Source organism: Littorina saxatilis, unplaced genomic scaffold (assembly GCF_037325665.1).
Source record: "Littorina saxatilis isolate snail1 unplaced genomic scaffold, US_GU_Lsax_2.0 scaffold_1140, whole genome shotgun sequence".
NCBI lineage: Eukaryota > Metazoa > Mollusca > Gastropoda > Littorinimorpha > Littorinidae > Littorina > Littorina saxatilis.
This window is the reverse complement of record NW_027126302.1, coordinates 3,013-18,604: the sequence shown is the minus strand read 5'-3', so window position 1 is coordinate 18,604 and position 15,592 is coordinate 3,013. Positions and strand designations below refer to the sequence as shown.

Below are 15,592 nucleotides of genomic sequence, written 5' to 3'. Positions count from 1 at the left end.
AAAGCGCGCGCGCGCGCGCGCGTGTGTGTGTGTGTGTGTGTGTGTGTGTGTGTGTGTGTGTGTGTGTGTGACTGTGTATTGCTTTGTCGAACTTGCCGATGTGTCTGCTGTGCCGTTCCACCTTCTGCTATGTGTGTGTGTGTGTGTGTGTGTGTGTGTGTGTACCCCCGTTTCCACAGGTTTGGTTGCCTAAATCACCATAAGGCAACCATCCACACGTGGATGGCAACCTAAACTCTGGATGGCAACCTAATTGTGTGGATGGTCGCTTCATTTAACACCGTTAAATTGACTTTTTTGACGGAAAGAATGTCATAACAATGTTCAAAATGACATTCTTTCCGTCCTCTATAGGCGACGAAATAGGTCAAATTTTGTGCATTTTTTAGTGCAAAATTCTTCGATGCCGGAGCGAGTACTGCACCCAGTGCTGTTGTAGTGCAAGTGCACTAGAAAGGCACTACACCCAGTGCCGCCTCTTAGGTAACCATCCACACTTTAGGTGCGTGTGTGTGTGTGGTTTTAACTATTGGTTGTTGAGCGTCAAAAGACATGTCCTAGAAGCTAACTTGTTCTGCACTTGTTGTTTTGCATAGTCACTTTTTGATTAAAAATGAACTAGCTAGAGCGGAGTAACCTTAGATCCAACTTGACAAATTTGAAATGTGGGATCATTGTAATGTTTGGTCGGTAGCTCAGCGGTGGTTTGGGCTTAAAAATGGTGCATGTTGAAATGTGCGTAATCTTTACGTAATCTTAAACCTTTCAATAATTAAATGCTAATTGTTGTTTTCTGGGTTTTTTACCGCCTGTGTGTTCTGAACAAGTTAAGATGTGAAATGGAATCGCTGATATAATGCTTGTCTGTAACTAGTGTAAGCGTATTTCTGCGGCATTTCCACTGCTTGGAATGTGTATCCGAGCGGCTACGTGCGTGTGTGTGAGTCTGTGTGTGTGTGTGTGTGTGTGTGTGTGTGTGCGTGCGGGTGGAACGCTCTTAGTGTTTGTAATTGTTTCTTAATAATGTAATTCTTGTCCTACTATTCTGGTCCAATAGTTTCTGGTTCAATAAAAAAACAATCGATTTGTGATCATTACTGAATTAACAGAGTTGTTCCCTTGACACAAATGTACAGTCTTTGAAGGTCTCCATTTCTGTTCCACGTCGCAACTTTTGTGTCGGTTTATGAACATGAAAATGTATGACGTGTCAGAAATAATACACAACCGACTAATCATGTCAGACATAGTGCTCTTAAACGTTTTATTTGACTTTGTTGTTCTTCTTTTACTTGTGTTGGTAATTATGTATGTTCGCATTAGTTTTGAAAAAAGTGTGTGTGTGTGTGTGTGTGTGTGTGTGTGTGTGTGTGTGTGTGTGTGTGTGTGTGTGTGTGCTCGCGCTGTGTGTGTGTGTGTGTGTGTGTGTGTGTGTGTGTGCTCGCGCTATGTGTGTGTGTGTGCGCGCTGTGTGTGTGTGGGTGTGTGTGTGTGTGTTCTTCGCTTTTGTTTTGTTGTTACTTTGTTTTAACCATCATTATTTTGGCGTGGTGTGGTGGGTGTGACGGAGAATGGAAGGTACATGTAGTAGCAGTGTGTGCGTGGTGGCTTAGTGGTGTCGGGAAGAAAGAGAGACGCAACAAACGTGACTCGAGAAGCGTGTTTCCTAAGCGGAAATGTCCATTCATCACACCTGCTTGTCCTTCCTGGTTTCACGCTTTACCTGTTGTATGTGGGTTTTGTGTGTTGATACTAGATGGGGGTGGGGGGGTACGTCCTCACAGGTAACTTACCAATAAGGAACATTGTGCGTTCAGGCCTTGTTTTTAACGGTGTAGGCCAAAGCTGGAGTGTCAACTTCTTACCTTCTGATTTGTTCTATTCAGTTTGTACTGATTTACCCCTAGCTTGTCAGAGTAGTCTTTGTGGGTTACTCTGTGTTTCGGTGTTTGTATGTTTTGTTTGAACACGTACGTTTTTCGTGACGACCTCTCAGTCGGGCTTTACGTGAATTTTGAAATCATCATCACTATCATCATCGTCGTCGTCGCCATCACCATCATCATCATCATCATCATCGTCGTCGTCGTCATCATCGTCGTCATCATCATCATTATATCATCATCATCATTATCATCGTCATCGTCGTAGTCTTAGTCGTGAGCCTGTAACGGCCAAGTGCGCCAAGCAAAGGGCATTTCTCGCAGTGTTCATGTCAGCATCAATATAAGTAGGCCCTATTGGAATCATTTTTGAGTGCAGAGTTATTTAAAACGTGTGCGCGTGTTGGTTTGTTTCTTTCTTGTTTTCCCCCCCTTTCTTTTTTTTAACAAGATGGCGGAGAAGACTGCTGACTGTTCAGTCGATACGAGAAGTTTGTAATCGAGACCCGGCAACCACTTATTAAGCAGTGAGAGTATAGTTTCATAAAGCGCGTATGTATATCCTGAATGTAATCATCTGTTCTGTTGATCAGAAGTTTATTTTGGAATCGATATGTTATCAAAAAGGCCAGTCAGCATTTTGAAGTCAGCTAATACGTTTCAGTGTATATAGGCCAGGTTTACATTTCAAAAGGCTTCTTGTTTCAGTGTTCGTCGCGTCACTGCACATGACCGCTAATGATGTATAAGTCAATATATTACCTGTGCAATTTTGACATAACAATTCAGACAGGTTTTTCTCCCAAAAGCGACGTATGGCTACCATGAATGGTAAAACCGGTCATACACGTAAAAACCCACTCGTGCAAAAACATGAGTGAACATGGAAGTTTCAGCTCATCAACGAAGAAAAAGAAGATGAAGAAAAAGAAGAAGAAGAGAAAGAAGAAGATCGAAGAGAGAAGACAGGTTTCAGCCTGCACGCCAATAATGTGCATTCTGCCCGAGACAGGTTTGGGTAGCCTACACACACAGTCTGAGAAAGCCCATGGTAAGGGAGAGAATTCTGATAATTCAAAGAACTGCGAGGAGTGGGAGAGAGAGAAACAAATGTGGCATGGCCAGTAGTGAGTAAGCTCTTATGATCGTAAAGAACTTTGATCCTCGCGTTCGATCTCTTGAATGAAAAGAAGATTCAATGGTTTATTAAAGTATGAAATGATACCTGAAGACTGCTCATAAAACAAAGTATTAACCTGTTACATGTTACACCGATGTTCAAACCCAACCGATCTTACTATAATAGGGTATATCTATAGTACACACTTCCCAGGACTCTCCACTGCTGGTAACGAAATACAGCGTAACGCCGGAACAAGAATTTTGTTACCCCGGAAATCGTACACTGCTTGTGCGGCTTGATAGCTGGGTACGAAAACAATCGTATCACGTTTTGTATAAGGCACAAAAAAAAAGGTCTGTTTACGGTAACATAGGGTGAAAAAATAGGGTCGGTAGGTCGGCTTTTTTTTTTTTTCCCATTTTTTGTTTTTTTCTCCCCTCTCTATGATGTTTCACAGTTCATTTCTTCTCATCAATCCCTGTTTTTGCCCAACATAACTATAAACAGTACTTTGAGCTTACCTCCCTTCTGTCGTCTGCTGTTTGAGCGCAAACAGCTCTATTTTGGATGCGGTTTTTTTTTTCAGACGATCCAAAAAAATGATTAGGGTCGGGCCTAAAAACTAGGGTCGGTCGGGTTACCGTAAACAGACCTTTTTTTTTGTTTGGCCTAAGTATTTTACAGAAAAGCCTTATTGGGTATTAGACTTTCTTTCTGTCTTTCGTTGCTTTATCTTCCGTTCGCAGTAGTATAGCCTGTGTTTATAAATGTCGGCGATTTATCGTAATATTTTCCATCAAGAATTATGACGTATACCTGTTTATTAAATATTAATTGGCTTTCACTCTTTTGTACGCGGAACAGCAATAGTTTGTCAGCTTCTTTTCAAAAACTGCGAATGTAGAGATTTCATGACATTTTTCAAAAGCTTTTTGTATTTTGCTTTTATGTGTGTTTTTGTATCACAACTGCACATGATGTTTTGAGCACACTTTCGGCCACAGACCTGTCCAGGCTTTTACCCAGAATGCTGAGCACTTCCACTTTAACACATGCTATAGTCGAATTCAAGGAGACGAGCGGGGTGGCCTATTGGATAAGACATCGGCCTCCTTATCGGAAGGTCGTGAGTTTAAGTCCCGGTCGCGGTGGGTTAAGGGTGGAGATTCTTCCGATCTCCCAGGTCAACTTATGTGCTGCTAGTGCCTTATCCTCCTTCGTGTGTTCGCACAAGATCAGGTGCGCACGGAAAAGATCTTGGTCAGAGTTTGGTAGGTTATAGAAACGAAAATACCAAGCATGCTTCCCCCGTGTGGCCGCATGAATGACGGGGTAAAAACGGTCATACACGTAAATCCCCACTCGTGCAAATACATGAGTGAACGTGGGAGTTTCAGCCCATGAACTAAGAAGAAGAATTCGAGTGTCAGTTACAAAATTCATTCAACCCAAAATATTAGCCAGGCCGTTGAATTTAGGTATATGTTCACGTGGGAAGATGCTCTAATCCTATGAAAGCCATGACAGATCTGTGGTGGCTGATATAATGAAAACATACCTATAAATGAAGTCACAGTGTTCATTAAGATTGCATTTTCAACATTCAGTCTTTTCATTTTCGCATGAAACCGATCGTATTTTGGATCAGATATGCTCACCTTTGCTGTCAGTGTAGAAGCTTCGGTAAAATGTAAACTAAGCTGAGTTGTACATACAGTAGCCAGCTTTGCATCGTTTGATTTAACAAAAGAGAAATTTCGTTATTTGACTTAGTGGGGGTGAGGAGGCAATAGAACGTTGAATTGCTGTCGTGATTTATCAATTCAGGATTTGAGTGTGAATTTCTGTTTTCTGTATCTGTCAATGATAAATTTGAAAAACCGTACAGTGATTTGCTTAGTCTCCCTTTTTTTTTTTTTTTTTTTTTTTTTTGCTATGCCCTTCACATCTACATTTATTTATTTATTTATTTATTTATTTATCTTCCTATCTGTTTGTTTAACTATTGATTTATTGTTGACAATTTTTATTTTATCTGTTTATGCCTCAGTTGATTTAATTGTGTATATATATATTTATTTGTTTATTTTATCACATTCAGTATGATAATCATTTACTATTGAGCGTGAGCTAACTGACGAATTGTACATTAATTGTAGCGATCAATGATTTTACAAGGGAGGGGGGTACAAATTTGATGACACCTTTTCCATTCAGGTCAAGGATTTTATTAACGTATATAATAGCTCATGAATGTGTACTGTGTTAGCAAAAGCTTTGGTTATGTGTGGCTTGTCAGTGGTGCGTGTTACGAATAAAATGTTTTACGAGACTTTGTTACATGTGGTTGTGGCAGTTGTCACCCTCTCTCTCTCTCTCTCTCTCTCTCTCTCTCTCTCTCTCTCTCTCTCTCTCTCTCTCGCTCTCTCTCTCTCTCTCTCTCTCTCTCTCTCTCTCTCTCTCTCTCTCTCTCTCTCTCTCTCTCTCTGTGACTCTCTCTGACTCTCTCTGACTCTCCGTGCGCTCGTACGCCGTGCGTGTCCATGTGTATGTGTGTGTGTGTGTGTGTGCTTAAATTGTGCTTGTGTTGTGTTATCAGGTCAAGCGTTAAGTGCCGTTCACATGGCAGACTTCCAACCAACTTTTCCCCCAACTATTGTTGGTTTGAAATCTCTCCCAAGTTGTTGAGGCCAAGTCAGCAAAAAGTCTGCCATGTGAACGGCCCCAACGGTTTAGGTTCGATTCGGGACAGATTTAGCCGCGACTCGAAAAACTCAGTTAAGCGTTTCCGCCGACTCGGCTGTGACTTGGCGCAGATTTTGCGCAGACTTTCCTTTTAGCGCTTACTGATTGGTAAGCTCAACCAAACTGCTCTCTCTGTATTTAGTCTTGAGTCGAGCGTTTGAAAATGCCTGAGCCTGAAGGCGGGCATAACTTACACCTCTTGGTACCAGTCTGCCTTACAGACGAGGATGACAGTTGGCCAGATGGCTAGAATAGCGCGCTGCATTTTCCTGCATAGAACTAAGGCGCGTCTGCCGCGACGGTGCCTGAGCTAAACATTGGGCGGGCACTGCTCCCAGCCCGGCTCACGGTACTGCAAACATTCCCCGTCCCTTCACCTCTCGCCACTATCCGCCCTACCCTTGGTCTCATGCCTGTATTAGGAGGTAGCTCCGATAGCTGAACTGACCTTCAAGTCTGTCGAGAATCGCCGCTTAAAACTAGCTTGAGTGAGTATTTGAGCGTTTGCGCTGTTTACATGGGCAGCGATTTTGATTTGACTCGGTGTCGACTCAGTAAAGTCGCTTGAAAGTCGGGGGCCGGAAAGTTGGTAGGAAGTCTGAAGGAAATCTGCCACGTGAACAGCACTTTAGCGACCTTTGTGACCTTAGTGTTGCCGCGGAGAGAAAAAGAGATTGCCCAAGAGTTAGTTAGTTAGTTTGTTGTTGCTTTTTGGGTCCAGCGGACCATATAGGCCAAATCAGGACCCCACACGTTTAACAATACACATATTTAAATTAAACCAATTTTACTGAACAAAATTAGAAACGTCACCCGAAGGGAACATATTTAAAAGCTAAATCAAAACCCTACGTGTCAAAGATTTTTGAAATTCAAATCTTAAAATAAAGGCCAGACTCCTTTAAAATTGGCCCAGAGAGAGAGAGAGAGAGAGAGAGAGAGAGAGAGAGAGAGAGAGAGAGAGAGAGAGAGAGAGAGAGAGAGAGAGAGAGAGAGAGACGTGACGTGACGTGACGTTTGTGATACAAAGAACGCAACCGCTGTAAACCTCCGATACAACAACAAACGACAACAACAACAACAACAACGGTCACAACAAAGGGAGGCTACCGGCTTCCTTCACGTGTGGACGGCCATGCACACCGCTACAGGTCTGCCCATGGGCAATAAGACGGCCATGCATACCGCTACAGGTCTGCCCATGGGCAATAAGACGGCCATGCATACCGCTACAGGTCTGCCCACGGGCAATGAGACGGCCATGCATACCGCTACAGGTCTGCCCACGGGCAATAAGACGGCCATGCATACCGCTACAGGTCTGCCCATGGGCAATAAGACGGCCATGCATACCGCTACAGGTCTGCCCACGGGCAATGAGACGGCCATGCACACCGCTACAGGTCTGCCCACGGGCAATGAGTCGGCCATGCATACCGCTACAGGTCTGCCCACGGGCAATAAGACGGCCAGGCACACCGCTACAGGTCTGCCCACGGGCAATGAGACGGCCATGCACACCGCTACAGGTCTGCCCACGGGCAATGAGACGGCCAGGCACACCGCTACAGGTCTGCCCATGGGCAATAAGACGGCCATGCACACCGCTACAGGTCTGCCCACGGGCAATAAGACGGCCATGCACACCGCTACAGGTCTGCCCATGGGCAATAAGACGGCCATGCACACCGCTACAGGTCTGCCCACGGGCAATGAGACGGCCAGGTACACCGCTACAGGTCTGCCCACCGGCAATAAGACGGCCATGCACACCGCTACAGGTCTGCCCACGGGCAATAAGACGGCCATGCACACCGCTACAGGTCTGCCCACGGGCAATAAGACGGCCAGGCACACCGCTACAGGTCTGCCCACGGGCAATGAGACGGCCAGGCACACCGCTACAGGTCTGCCCACGGGCAATGAGACGGCCATGCACACCGCTACAGGTCTGCCCACGGGCAATAAGACGGCCATGCACACCGTTACAGGTCTGTCCACGGGCAATAAGATAGCCATGCACACCGCTACAGGTCTGCCCACGGGCAATAAGACCATTCTTCAATTTGACCACAAACCCATAATATTCAACAGGCTATATAGCTACTTCGCGTGCCAGGTAAGAATTTGTTGCTGACTTTAAATCTGGCCCATTGAAATAAATGTCTGTTATGAAATTAATTCAGCAAAAATATTTCCGCTCTGCATAGAACTGAAGCAGTCTTACTGTAGATTGTTGGCACTGACTTGTTCAAGAGAAGGCCGGGTGCCTTAAGTTTTTCCCGTGAAGGGGAAGGGCTCCTAATATGGACCACTTTTTGTTTCATGCTAATAACTACCTTGTTTTCTTGCGAAGAAGTTTCATTTTGTGTTTGGTAGTCCTTCTCTCGTAGGTTAACCGTTAGGCCTAATTAGAGTGAAATAGCTTTGATAGACATTCAGCAAAAATTAAATACAGACAAAAATCACAAATGGTCCATATCCTAACTCACAGGGACTTCTAGCACGAAAGGACAGCAACGTCATTTAAAATCATAGTGCATTTTACGATAAAAAGGTTTGCCTATAGTATATTATTATGGGTTGGTTTTTTTTCTTAATGGTTTATTCAGGCATCAACATTTACAATATAGTAGGAACATGTGACAACACAGCAGTTGTGAATTATCTTCATGTGACAAATCATAAGTGAATCCTCTGTAAATGAAACAGGAGAACAAAAAGACACAACGGAAAAACATGATATTTGACTGGAAAATACGGATATAAACTGTATTATGTTTTCCATTATTCGACTAAGGTATTGTATGGTAGCCACTTCTTTAAAAAAACATGTATACTTCATTTCCATTTGGTGTACATATTTGTCAACTTTGTGTAAGTAAGACAGTTCTTTGAGAAACATTTGCAATGATGGTTTTAGTTTATTTATTCTACATTTATATATGTAAAACTTTGCTTGTGATAAAATATAATCAAAACCCTCATCAGTCTTACTTTTTGGGTCATAGCCAAATAATACTAATATGGGGCTGAGTGCAAGTCTGCTGCAGTTTTGACATTTCTCCTTCATGTGTTTTTCAAACTCAGTCCAAAATGACTGAGCATGCTCACATAACCATAAATAATGCAAAATTGTATCTCTTTCTACATTACAAAAACTATACTGGTTGCTCGCAATCACCCCCATATGTCTTTCAGCATTGAATTGGTTACTAATATTCTGTTGTTGATTTTTATTTGAAACCATTTTAATTTTACTTCTTTTATTTTCTTTGTAACTAAAAAAACCTTTGTCCATTCTACCTCTCTATCCAACAGTCTTTCCCAATTTTTTAATGCCTTTGGAGGATCTACTTTGCTAATCAGCATGTCGTATATGCGTTTTGAACCCTTCTGCAAACTTTCCAAAAAAACAAGTGCTTTTGGTTGCTGAATATAATTGCAGCTATCTATAGCTAGGTCACATTTTTGCAAATATTTTTTAACAGCACTTACACACCCACAATACTTAAAAAAATTAGCCTGAACCCCAGTTTTCGCTTGAAATTCTTGTGTGTTTAAAAAACTGCCGTTGTCTTTTAATATGTCTCTAACATAAAATACATCTTCATTACTCCATTCCTCATAATTAATTACTTTCTCAGCAATCTTAAATTTATTATTCAAAAAGAGAGGTTCTGCCAAAATTTCTGCCTGCTCTTGGATTTCCACTCTATCATAAAAGTTTTGATAAGCTTCAAACGTGTCTTTCCAAAACATATTCACTCTACATTTAGCCAACAGTTTAGGCCCATACTTATGTACTTTCTCTAATTCTGGGCATGTTGACGCAAGTATCTATGTCTCCATTTCGGCGCGACCAAACTTGTTCTTAGTTTACGAAACCAGGTAAGTTTTAGTGATTGGATGTATTCTCTAAGGGAAGGGATATTATTATGTTGTTGTTTTTTTGTTCGTAATTATTTCTCTCAGTCATGACTAGTGTGACGATGACATCTTTTCCCGTGGTCATATTTCGATTCTCGGACTCGTTGATCTTGTATAAACTCCACACTGAACAAAAAAAACACCCTTTGATAGTAGTGATGAGCGACCTTGGGTACCTTACATTCCTGGGGTTAAATTTGTCCAACCAATTTTTTTTTATTAACTTATAAATCGATGGCTGACCGCATAAACATCGTATATAACAATTTTATCGAAAATCACTTTTTTATATCATTCGATTCAGTTTCACCTCCACTTTGTGTGTGTGACATCAGAAACTGATTTCCGATTCTAATTAATGAGTTATTAATGAATGATTAAACAAAGTATAAAATGTACAGCATTGTGATGCCTACATAACAACCATAATAAGATATACGATGGTCAACGGAGGCAGATTCCCTGAAAAGTTGGCTGCATGAACCTGGTAGCTAGAAAAGCTGGCTTCCTTTGGGTCGCGTTTCGTCAGTGCGCTCCAAAAAAAGTGTCTGCATGAACCACCTACTTTGCACAGCTGGCTTTATGCGGAGCGGGTGCTGTTTGCTTTTACACATAGCAGATCTGTATAAAAGCTGTACTAGCAGGTGCTTTGTTTACGTCGACTCAGACTGGGACAAGGCGGCTACCATCAGGGTTATTAAATGTAGTACATCAGTCTGCATGTTTTTAATTCCTGATTCTGATGGTACACTCCATCTTGTTATATTACACTGACATCAAGAAATCAACCTATTCCTGCACATCATCAATTCCACCCGTGTGTGTGTGTGTGTGTGTGTGTGTGTGTGTGTGTGTGTGTGTGTGTGTGTGTGTGTGTGTGTCTGTGTGTCTGTGTGTGTCTGTGTGTCTGTGTGTTTGTGTGTGTGTGTTCTGTGATGTTCCAATTAGTATGCAGCATTTTGCACACACAAAAGTAAGTAATATCTCCAACAGTTCTTGTGCACTCGGTTCAGTCACGATTCTCTGATGGCTATCCGGATATTATCATTAGTGCCTGCCAGCGTGTAGGCCAGTATTGTTTGATTTAATTATAAACACGTTGGCAGACATATCCGGACCTAACGGGACTTTTGACCGAGATGGAATCTGGGGTTATCTGACACATGTCAACACCTCCACTCCTAACGGGACCTGGTGTGGCCCATAGCAGTTTTTTCTCACACTAGAGAATACATGTAACACCAAAGTACCATTGCATTGACTCTCTTTCCTCTGGAAGGATCGGTTTGCTTTGACTGGGCCTTTTGTCATTTCTTCTTGCAACGATTCAGTGCATCTTAAAAAAAGGTAAGCATCTACTGATTTTTGTTGTTAAATCTGTCTCTGTCTGTCTGTCTGTCTGTCTGTCTGTCTGTCTGTCTGTCTCTCTCTCTCTCTCTCTCTCTCTCTCTCTCTCTCTCTCTCTCTCTCTCTCTCTCTCTCTGTGCGATCTTATCTTTCTGCAGTTAATGATAATAATGATAAAAATAATAGTACATGTAATGTACACTTTGTAAGTGCAATTTCTCTACAAATTAGAGCACAGGACCCCAAAAAATAGCAAGGAAAATTACAAATAGCGCACTAAAAATTGACAAATGCATGTGAGCATATACAAATACACAGGCACATAATTATCTATGTGCAAAAAAAACATCCACACATACCCACCCACCCCCACACACACTCACATACACACACAGAACCATGCAATCGATCAGTGAGACAGTCAACCGATAATTGTATTATAGGAGTATCGTTTCAACAATGTGTTTGATGTTTGAACTATATCTGATTAAAATCACTATCTTTTCTATTGTAGATTGGTACCCGGTATTGCCATGGACCCGGACAGTATGGAAAATAGCGTATATCAGAATCTAGCGGCATCTTTCGTCTCAGCTTCTGACTCAGCGCCCCATATGAGTTCAACCAACGGCGAACAACAGAGCGAGGTGATGGAGGAGTCTTACGCTTTCAATACGTCGGACGATGAACCTCTGGTTCAAAAACTAGCCGACAATTTTAATTCATCTGATGATGAACCTTTTGTAAACATGATGGATTCCATAACAGCCAAGTCAGACTTTAACTCATCGGATGAAGAACCCCTCATCTTGAAACAAGTTATGGAGATAGCCGATAATTCCTCAGATCCGACATTTCAACCATCGGAGTCATCACCGCATGACTCGGAGTCGGAAAGTATTGACAGCAGCTTCCCCGCCCAAAATAGACAACAACGTCGAAAGACAAAACAACAGAATGATTTCCTTAAGGTGCAAGCTGAAAGTTTGGCACTGGCAAGAAAAGGAGAGGAAAATATAACATGTCACCAAGCTCGTTTGGACAATATATTGTCAGCCAACGGAAGGACACGCAGCGTAAATACCTGGAGCCTGGACTGACGGTCAAGAAGATGCACGATTTCTACGTGCAACAGTGTAAAGAAGTGGGTCGACAGCCAGTTTCCACCAAAAGTTACCGACAGGTGTTCAATAACGATTACAATTTGGCATTCCATATCCCAAAGAAAGATAAGTGTTCTCTGTGTGCTGCTTTCACCATGAAAAAGATCAAAGAACTGGCCACGGAAGATGACAAGAAGGCGTTTGAAGAACACCAGGAAAGAAAGAAGCGGGCCCGTATTGAAAAAGAGAAGGACAAAGCAGAGGCAAAGGAAGATCGCCGAAAGCATGTCGTCACATTGGATCTCCAAGCTGTCCTCCAGGCGCCTTGTGGTCTGGTGAGTCTGCTATATTACAGACCGTCGACAACTCTCAGTGTATAACTTTACCATCCATTCACTGGCTGATGGAAAAGCCAACTGCTACACATGGGACGAATCTGAGGGTAAAAGAGGAGCTTGCGAGATTGCAACTTGCATTTATTTTTATCTTCGTTCACTTCCAAACAGCGTTGAGGAAGTTATCATCTTTTCAGACTGCTGCTCAGGGCAAAATCAAAATCAGTACCTTGCAGCTGCGCTCGCCCATGCAGTCCAGAACATCGGAAACATTAAAACCATCACACACAAGTACCCGGAGAGTGGCCATACGCAGATGGAATGCGACTCCATGCATGCAGCAATCACATTTGCAAAAAAGAGCACGCCCATCTACACCCCTAGTGGCTGGGACATCATTCTGCGTATGGCCAGAAGAACACGCCCGTATCAGGTGATCCCAATTAAGTTCACAGATTTTTTAAATTTTAAGTCACTGGCTGTAGCAACTCTCCGGAACACAAAGACCGACATCGCTGGGCAAAAAGTCAACTGGCTGAAACTTAAGGCACTGCGCTTCGAAAAGAACAGAGAAGAAGTTTTGTACAAAACTTCCTTTGATCAGCCCTACCAGACAATCAAGGTAGCTGGGGGCAGCAAGAGAGGTCGTGCTGCTCCAGTCCACACCATACCGTACCTGTACAGCCAAAAACTTCCGATCTCTGAGGCCAAGAAGACGGATCTTTTGTACCTGTGCTCCTCTGGGGTCATTCCCGAGGAGCACCACAGCTTCTACACGAGCCTCATCGTCTCTCCTGCTGCTATGGACCGCCTCCCACAGCCTGACATCAATGAGCAGGACAATGACTCTGAATAACTATCATACTTTTCGCCCGAGACTCTCAGGCCAACCTGAGTGACTGCTACTAGAAAAGCCATTGTGATCCGTCTTGATTAAAAAAAAAAAATCCCTGCGCTTAGAACTGTACCCACGGAATACGCGCGATATAAGCCTCATATTGATTGATTGATTTTATTTTTACATTTCATGACTGGCACACGTACATGCTGGATACACAATGTTACTTCAACTTACAGACCTACAATACCAACTTTTTGTTGTGGTATCGACATGCTATTGATAAGTCCTACAACTTTGATACGTTGACATACATTGCAACTGGGATGCTTACAATGTCATACAGGATACAAAAACCTACATCGGATTATAACACTACCTTTATGTGATGGCAACGACAACCACTCCATTGTGTAACGCGTTAATGTGACATTGATGTGTTGTGCAACTATGATACATCGGCAGAATTATGTGATTAGGATACAAAAATACATCGGAATGCTGAATCAGGTTAGTTTCCAATGTTTCCTATTTGTTTGTTTGTTTGTGTGTTGTGTCTGTGTGTCTGTTTGTGTCTGCGTGTTTTTGTTTGTTTTTTACTGCATGGAGTATCGAGTTAATCTAGCGTTTACTTCAACCCACTAATCAAATTCAAACAGTCTGCCGTGTTGTTTTTTTCTCTTTTTAACTCTTTTTTTTTTCATGGAACCTATTGTGTAATAATCATAAATTAAGAACAAATTAGAAAAAAGGAGCACTGTCTGATTACGTCATCAGACTAAGATGTATAATACACTTTTCACTAGAACTTGATAAGCAACAGTTACAGAGGTCAAAACGAATAAAGCGTATACATGTACGACCTTTATACTCAACCAAAACGTGATTAAGTCACTTTTTTGTGGCGTCTTGAAAGGCTGTTACTAGTTTTACTCGTTTTTAGCAGAATTTGTTTGATAATTCAGGCAAGGAATGGTCTGTCTGAAGGTCGTATGTATTTATAATTGGTTTCCGCAGGCTGTAAATTCCAAAGAGTGCTATCGCGACCAAATCATAGTTCCACCTACGACGTTTATTGAGGATTTAGAGCTGCCCACCTACAAACACTTCCTGTCAGTATCTCAAGTTGCGACTGTTAGGCAGCCCAGGTTTACCCTGACACGTCATGCATTTGGCCTGGATAAACAGCGGAAATGCTTGTACGTGGTTTATGCAGACCTCTATTCATTTAGAGTATGCTTTGTGCCGGAGTGCATCAATGTCTTAATCAATATATAGCACACAAATCATCCATTCTTGTTTATAAAACAGTATTTGTGATTACAAAAGTTACATAAACATGCAGAGAAACGAACACTGTTTCCATAGACACTAATTTGTTGGGCAATAGAAACAAGGAAATATTTGATTTAAGATGTCGAACTTTCAGATGGCTCTCCTGTAAAATTAGCTGAAACTGCGTTACGATGTTTATGCGGTCAGCCCTCGAAATGTTATTCATCCTAAAAAGTTTCCCTTCTCATTCAAGGGACGTAACCACTCGGTACACGTTTTCGAAGAAGTCGATTTTTGGCCGTGAAATCCATTAAATTGCACCACCAATTTTTTTCACATGCAAGAAACTGACATGCTTTTCGTCCTTAAATAATGTGACTTCTTAATTTCACCAGGAAACAACATGTCAGTCTTGAGTATGATATCGAGGGGGAAATATGTAATCGTTACACCGGGCACGCTCGCAAGCGCGGCCGCACTGGCACGCACGCACGCACCGAGCGCACGCACGCACCGACACACACACACACACACACACATACGCACACACTCAACCACACACACACAACCACACACACACACAACCACACACACACACCGTGCACACACACACACACACACAACCACACCTTGGCACATACACACCACACACACCGTGACAAACACGTACACACACACAATGATAGTAAATACCGCTGTGTCAGTCACAAGCGGCGAAACGGTTTGAAATGCATGTGCCTATGATGCCCACCAGCAAGATGTTGACGCGTTCTGAGTACAACAATACCTTTAGTAAATTCAATCATATTGCCGCAGCTATCTAGAATCGACATACATGTGGGAACAAAGAGCACCGCAGTCGTCGGTTATAGGTACCATAATACTGAAACCCCAAACAAAATTTTAAGGCAAAATCAGTCTTCACGCACACATTGTTCGGAAACTGAAACGGACCATACCGACACTGGTTCAACTAATTTTGATCGCGCATGCGTACTGACATGCATAGGAAG

General features: G+C 42.5%; 1 long non-coding RNA gene across 1 annotated transcript; it reads left to right on the top strand.

Annotated features, from left to right (window-relative positions):
- Positions 1–23: 23 nt before the first annotated feature.
- LOC138954766 (uncharacterized) lies at positions 24–5,338 on the top strand. The gene is made up of 2 exons (XR_011451958.1): positions 24–4,199; positions 4,246–5,338. It is a non-coding gene; the product is annotated as an uncharacterized lncRNA (long non-coding RNA).
- Positions 5,339–15,592: the final 10,254 nt, after the last annotated feature.